We start from the raw sequence: 8,097 nt of genomic DNA, 5'->3' as shown, positions 1-8,097 counted from the left end.
TTGATTGTAATTTGTGGTTCTAGTTTTGCAAAGCAAATTTGTGATCATAATATCCCCTTGTTTTGGTTGCCAATTCATGATGTTGACTTGTTGTATTGTAATGATGTTTGCAGGCGACAGTTTGACATTGCTCACAGGGAAGCAATGGACGAATCTGCCGACTAGAGGCTAAGGTATGACGAGGATCTAGATAGGGAAAGCAAGTGTTTGCAGGAGCTTCAAGGGGCTATCTTCTTCTTCACTTCATTCAACATTAACAATAGTGGAACAATTCTGTTTCAACTTTTAACTCTTGTGCATTAACATTTTCAACCATGTAAGCATCTTTATGCAGTAGCTTAAACTTTTGAACTGTTTTCTCGTCTTTCCTGTAATGATTCTGTACTTGTGTATACAGGAGTAGGTGCTATTATATTCTACCTTGCTGGGAGCCAGATCAAGGGGTTGAAAACAGATGGGGTTCTTGATGCTGTATAATTCACTGGAATGGCATTGGTTGGACTAATCCTAGGCAAAACAGCAGATTACTTGGTTGAGAAGCAAGAATTCTTGCTAGTTAAAGCTATACACATGCACCAAAATGTTGGTAAAAAAGAAATTCTAAAGGAGGTTGAGGTGAACAAAACAAGATACAAATTCCTTTTGGCCCTTTTGCTTCTCCTGATTATGATCATAGCGAGGACAGTTTTCTTGATCATGGTTGAGAAATTGGAATTTTTCGATGCGTTTTACTGCGTTTGTTCTACTCTCACAATCCTGGGGTAATAAAGATGACATGATGATGGTTGGAGATGATCCGTGGCAGTAAGATCCATTGGTGCTAGCTTTTTACGTAGAATCATATCTTTGTCACATAATATTATGGTATTTATGTCAAACTCTTGCTTGCCAAATTTAATGCAGTGAGTTCTCTAGTGTCTAGAAAAATTTTCATCTACAGAGTAGAAAAGGTGAAGAAACTTTCACCGAAAATTGTACTCCCAATTAACCAAATGTATTCAAATTTTATTTCTATATTTAAAAGTTTATTTACATTAACTATCTATTATTTTTAAATAGAAAAACATTAATAAAAAAGTATGGCTATTAAAATTGACAGTTCTGTTGTTGCTTTTTAAATTTAAAATAGACAAAAAAAATTGACGACAATGTCGTCACTTTTTAATTTAAAAATTGATGGCAGCATTGTCAATTTTAATAAATCAAAATATCAACAGATAAGTCGTTGATTTTAGATAATATTATCAACAGACAGGATGTCACGTTTATTAAATATGTAAAGTCTTAAACTTATATTATTGACATAACGATTGTCGATTTTATTAGTGTTGACTAAATCAAATCAAAATCAGATTCGTAATTCTTTTCATAAATCCTTTATGTAAATAGAATTAATTATAAATCTTTTTCTTTTTTGGTTTAGCTTAATTTTAGGGATTTTATTATTAGAAATCTTTTCTTTATTTTAGGCTAGTATTTTTCTCTTCTTTCCTATTTTATAGTTATTTCTATTTCTGTAATTCCTCTATAAAGAGGCTGATTCTCTGTACATTTGATAATATAATATAGGTTTAATTACTCTGTTGGTCCCTATAGTTTCGTGAAATTTTCAATTAGGTCCCTATACTTTTTTTCTTTTTAATTGGGTCCCTGCACTAATTTTTTTCAATTAAGTCCCTCTTAGTAGTAATTAGCTTAATTTTATAGGGACCCAACTAAAAAAAAGAATTGGTACATGGACCTAAATAAAAGGAAAAATAGTGTAGGGACCCAATTAAAAAAAAATTGGTGCATGGACTCAATTAAAAGGAAAAAAAGTATAAGGACCTAATTGAAAATTTTGCGAAACTATAGAGACTAACAGAGTAATTAAACCTATAATATATTCAAATACTTCAACTTGGTATCAGAGTAGGATCTATGCACTGTGCCTCTAATTTATAGCTATGGCTGACAGTTCCTCAGTCATTAATCCTGAACAGAAGGAGAATACTACTCCTACTCCATCAAATTTAAAATCTGAGCAACGGGTACTTGTTAGTGCTAACTCCCATTCAGTTCAGATCACCACATTTTGACTCAATGGGTCAAACTACCTTAGGTGGTCTCAATCAGTTCAGATGTATATCCGTGGAAGAGGGAAGATTGGATATCTCACCGGTGAGCGAAGCCAGCCTAACATCACTGACCCACAATATAATGTGTGGGATACCGAAAATTCCATGGTGATGACATAACTGGTGAACTCAATGGAGGAGGATATCAGTAGTAACTACATGTACTATACCACTGCCAAAGAATTGTGGGATAGTGTCAAGGAGATGTACTCTGATCTTGAGAGTAAATCCCAGATTTATGAACTTACTCTAAAGGCTAGAGAAATTCAACAAGGGAGTGATAATGTCACCAAATATTTCCACACATTGAAGCGGGTGTGGCAGGATGTTGACCACTTCAATAACTACAAGTGGAATTCAGCCGCTGATGCCAAACACCACCAACAAACAGTGGAAGAAGGGAGGATATTCCAGTTTCTTGTAGGCCTCAACATGGAGTTAGATGAAGTTCGTGGCAGAATTATTGTAAGAGCAATACTATCCTCAATTGGAGAAGTATTTGCTAAAATTAGAAGAGAAAAAACTCGTAGAGCTGTGATGATAGAAAAAGGCAAGACTAAACAAACTTTTTTGGAGTCTAATGCATTCTTCTGCTGCACTTAAAAGTTCATCAAATCTAGTCAACACTGCTTTTTGAAAAATCGACATGCTAAAAAGCGATAGCTATGATCATCGATTTTGCTGTCGATTTTGCCATTGATTTTAATGTTATTTTTTGTAGTATTTGATTTTTAATTTTTAAATTTTATATTTGTATATGTATTTATATACGGTGGCTGAAAATAATAGTTGAAAATATGTGCATATAGCACAACTGTTATGAAATGATAGTTTTTATTAGCAATGACTATAACCTGAAGCTGAAGGTTGAAGAAATAGCCTGATGGAAAATTACTTCTCCGATCCTCAACCTATATTGCATTTTGATGCCAAGATCTATACTCATATTGACTTTTTCTATTTCAATTCGCCTATTACTTTTAAAAAAAATTCTAGTAAATAAAGAGTTTTTAATTTATTTTAGATAACAATTTTCTTTTTCTTTTATTTTAAATTAAAATTTCTCTTATAGCCTTATATGGAGGAAATAGGATTTTTGCATGTTGCGCGTGTTAAAGACTTTATTTTTGGTAATGAATTATTATTTATATTTGTCGAGAGGTGACCTCTTGAGACTTACAATTTTCAAATGTCATAGGATGAGTGAACAATCACTCTTCAAGAAGTCACATTTCATCTCGGTCTACGCATAAATAGAGAACTAGTTAAAAGATGCGTAAGAAATTTTTAGAGATGGTATGACTATAACCTGAGGTAGCATAGGAATGAGATGAGACAGAGGTTGCTATATTGGAGACTTCAGATAGACTTCTTTTTATTTGATTGGATATATAATTTGTCATTTATTTTAGACTAAAGTATTGATTTTGTCCCCAACATTTGGAGTAAGTTCCAAAATTATTCTTAACGTTTAAATCATCATATTTAAGTACCTAACGTTTTAAAATTATCTCAATATTGTTCTGTTGTTAGGGATCTATTAACAAAATTGATGGTGGGACAAAATTGATACAATTTTAAAACGTTATGGACTTAAATAGGACGAAAACGATACATTATTCTTAGAAGAATTACCAAATCAAGTAAAATAAAAGTAAATTTTAACAGAATAAATTGCATTATGAATTCAAGATTTTTACTCATCATAGAATAATTCTAAAATGACTAGTAGATAAACTTCCAGAAAAAGAAAAAAAAAAAGAGTATGAAAAATATGTAATAAAATATAAATTATAGTTTTTTGTCTCTAATGTATCAAACTTTTTTAATGTTTAATTTAAATAAATTTTATTTTGAAGAAAAAATTAAATTTATTAAAAAATTAAAAGTAAAAATAATTAAATTAAACATTAAAAAAGTTCGATATATTAGAGACAAAAAGATATAACTTATACTTTATTGTATATGTACATGCTCTTTTTTTCCTTTTCTAAAAGTTTATATACTAGTCATTCTATAAGTATGAGTAAAAATCTTGAATTCGTAATGCAATTTCTTTCGTTAAAATTTATTATCATTTTACTTAATTTGGTAATTTTTCTAAGAGTAATGTATCATTTTCTTCCTATTTAATTCTTTAATGTTTCAAAATCATCTCAATTTTGTCCCACCGTTGATTCTGTTAATAGATCACTAACGGCAAGACAACATTGAGCCGATTTTAAAATGTTAGGGACTTAAAGAGAACGATTTAAAGTTAGAGATAACTTTGAGACTTATCCTTAACGTTGGGGACAAAATTAATACTTTATTCTTTATTTTAATTTGGTTTTCTATTGCTCTCTCATACTCTAACGGATTTCCACTAGTACATAGCTCATTATAGTTTTGGTGTGTGAAAATTAGTAAAGCTAATTTTAGAAAATAAATAAATAAATAAATAATAACTAAATAAAATGAAAGGTAATAAACAATCCTAGTTTATAACCTTAAGATTTTAATGGTTGAAAAAGAGAAGAATTATATACCTCTAATTGATGGATGGTTCATATTGAAGAGACTCACCTATAAATTGAGTTTTTCTTTAATTCATTTCAATCAAGTCATCCAGATAAAATAACATAATATTTCTTTGAATAGTTTTCTCCTATATATGATAGAGAGAAGTGTGTTCTCCTTTTGTCAAGAGAGAGTGTTATTGTAGTCTCATTGTGATAGAGAGAAGTTGTAATTCTCAAAGAAAGTTATTTAATTGTTTCCATATTTTATACAAATTTCTAATTTTTCATCTCTATATTTTGCTGTGTCATTTGTCTGGTACCTAACAGTGGTATCAGAGTCAAAGGTTGCTGATTAATATAATTTTTTTCCGCTGCGAGTTACCGTCTAAAAAAAATGGCAGCAAAATATGAAATTCCAAAATTCAGTAGGTGTAATTTTTCCATATGGAAGTTGAAGATAAAAGCCATTATGAGAAAAGACAATTGCGTGACAGCAATTGAAGGTAGACCCACTGGAATTACAGATGAAAAATGGAAGGAAATGGACAACAATGCTGTTGCAAACTTACACTTGGCACTAGCTGACTCAGTTTTATCAAGTATAACAGAGAAAAAGACAGCAAAGAAAATTTGGGATGCTCTCACAAAATTATATGAAGTCAAGTCACTTCACAACAAGATATTCTTGAAGAGAAGACTTTATACTCTTCGAATGAGTGAATCCATATCGGCAACGGATCACATCAATAATCTAAATACACTATTTTCCTAACTCTCATCGTTGGAATATACCATAGCGGAAAACGAACGTGCAGAGCTCTTACTTCAAAGTCTACCAGATTCATATGATCAGCTTATCATTAACTTAACTAATAATGTTTTGACTGATTATCTTTCTTTTGATGACATGGCTACTACGATTCTTGAGGAAGAATCTAGGCGCAAGAATAAGGAAGATAGATTAGAGAGCTCAAAACAAGCAGAGGCTTTGTTGATGACAAGAGGGAGATCAATGGAGTGTGGTTCTAGTGGGAGTCAAAGTAGACCAAAGTCACAAAGTAAGAAGCAAGTCAAATGCTACAATTGTGGAAAGAGAGGGCACTTCAAGAAAGATTGTTGGAATAAGAAGAGTATAGAGAAGGTTCCAGAAGGATCAAGTTCTCAAGGATGTGTTGCGAGTACCTCTGATGATGGAGAAATCCTGTATGGCGAAGCAATAATTGGTTCTAAAGGCAGCAAACAGCTCACTGATGTTTGGATTGTTTGATTCAGGAGCAACATGGCACATGACTCCTCATCGTGATTGGTTTTGTACATATGAACCTGTCTTGGAAGGATCTGTGTTTATGGAAAATGATCATGCCTTAGAAATTGTTGGAATAGGTACTGTCAAAATAAAAATGTTTGATGGTTCTATTCGTTCACTTCAAGGGGTAAGACATGTGAAGGGCTTGAAGAAGAATTTGTTGTCAATTGGGTAACTGGATGAACTTGGTTGCAAGACCCATATTGAAAGTGGGATCTTGAAAGTTGTTAAAGGAGCTCTTGTGGTAATAAAAGCAGAAAAGATTGCAGCAAATCTATACATGCTTGTGGGAGATACTTTGCAAGAGGCAGAGGCATCAGTTGCTTCAACAAGTCAAGAAGAAATGAAGATGATATGGCATTGCAAACTAGGCCACATGTCAGAACGAGGCTTGAAGATTCTTGTAGAACATAATCTCATTTCCGGGCTCAAATCGGTAAACTTACCATTTTGTAAGCATTGTGTTACAAGCAAACAACATAGATTGATGTTTGGTAGATCAACTGCTCGGAGCAAGCACATATTGGAGTTGATTCATTCTGATGTGTGGGAATTGCTGGAGATGTCCCTAGGAGGAGCAAAATATCTTGTATCATTTATTGATGATTACTCTAGGAGGCTATGGGTGTACCCAATCAAGAAGAAGTCAGTCGTGTTTGCAATGTTCAAAGAGTTCAAAGCAAAGTTAGAACTCGAATCTGGAAAGAAGATCAAGTGTTTAAGGATAGATAATGGAGGAGAATATGTCAATGGCGATTTTCTAACATTTTGCAAACAAGCAGGTATTCAACGACAATTCACAGTTGCATATACGCCTTAGCAAAATGGTGTAGCAAAGCGAATGAATAGGACTCTCCTAGAAAGAGCACGAGCTATGTTGCAAACTGCAGGTTTAGCCAAGTCTTTTTGGGCAAAAGCTGTTAAAACCGCCTGTTATGTGATAAATCGGTCACCATCAACTGCAATTGGGTTAAAAACACCAATGGAGATGTGGCAAGGTAAGCCACCTAATTATTCTTCTTTACATATATTTGGTTGTCCTGTGTACGTGATGTACAATTTCCAGGAAAGAACAAAGTTGGACCCAAAGTCTAGAAAATGTATATTCTTGGGTTATGCTAACGGAGTTAAGGGGTATCGCATGTGGGATCCCACTGCCCGTAAGATAGTTGTCAGTAGAGATATGATATTTGCAGAAGATGAATTGCAAAAAGAACAAGAAAATGATAGTACTGTAAGAGATAACCACTGTTCAAATAGATGAAAAATGCAGAGAATGTGATCTTTCTGAAGCAGAACCACAGCATGAAGAACAAGAAGCAGAGACCAATGACATAAAAGTTCGTCGATCCACTCGACAAAGAAGAACACCATCATGGCACTCAAATTATGTTTTGACAAACCATGATGCATATTGTCTTTTGACAGAAGATAGAGAGCCAACAAATTTTATGGAGGTTATGCGCATTCCAGACGCTTCTATGTGGATGACAGCAATGCAAGAAGAAATTGAGGCATTACATAGAAACCATACTTGGAAACTTGTTGAACTTCCAGCAGGTCAGAAAGCCATTGGTAGCAAATGGGTTTACAAGATCAAACGAGATAGTAATGATCAGGTGGAACGATATCGTGCAAGATTGGTTGTCAAGGGATATGCTCAGAAAAAAGGTATTGACTTCAATGAAATATTTTCTCCAGTGGTGAGACTAACTACTATTAGAGTAGTTTTGGCTATGTGTGCTGCATTTGATTTACATCTAGAGCAATTAGATGTAAAGACTGCTTTTCTTCATGGAGAACTTGAAGAAGAGATATATATGCTCCAACCAGAAGGTTTTGAAGAAAAAGGAAAAGAAAACTTGATTTGCAGGTTAACTAAATCTCTGTACGGTCTAAAGCAGTCGCCAAGGTGTTGGTACAAGAGATTTGATTCTTTCATTATTAGCCTTGGATACAACAGACTTAGTTCAGATCATTGTACTTATTACAAGAGGTCTGGTGATAATGATTTCATCATTCTGCTGTTGTATGTGGATGATATGTTGGTGGTAGGTCCCAACAAAGATCAAATCCAAGAATTGAAGGCACAATTGGCTAGGGAGTTTGATATGAAAGACTTGGGACCAGCAAACAAGATTTTATGGATGCAAATTTACCGAGACAAAAAGGA

This window comes from Arachis ipaensis, chromosome B10 (assembly GCF_059453495.1).
Source record: "Arachis ipaensis isolate K30076 ecotype BB chromosome B10, ASM5945349v1, whole genome shotgun sequence".
Taxonomy (NCBI): domain Eukaryota; kingdom Viridiplantae; phylum Streptophyta; class Magnoliopsida; order Fabales; family Fabaceae; genus Arachis; species Arachis ipaensis.
Note: the sequence above shows the minus strand (reverse complement) of the source record.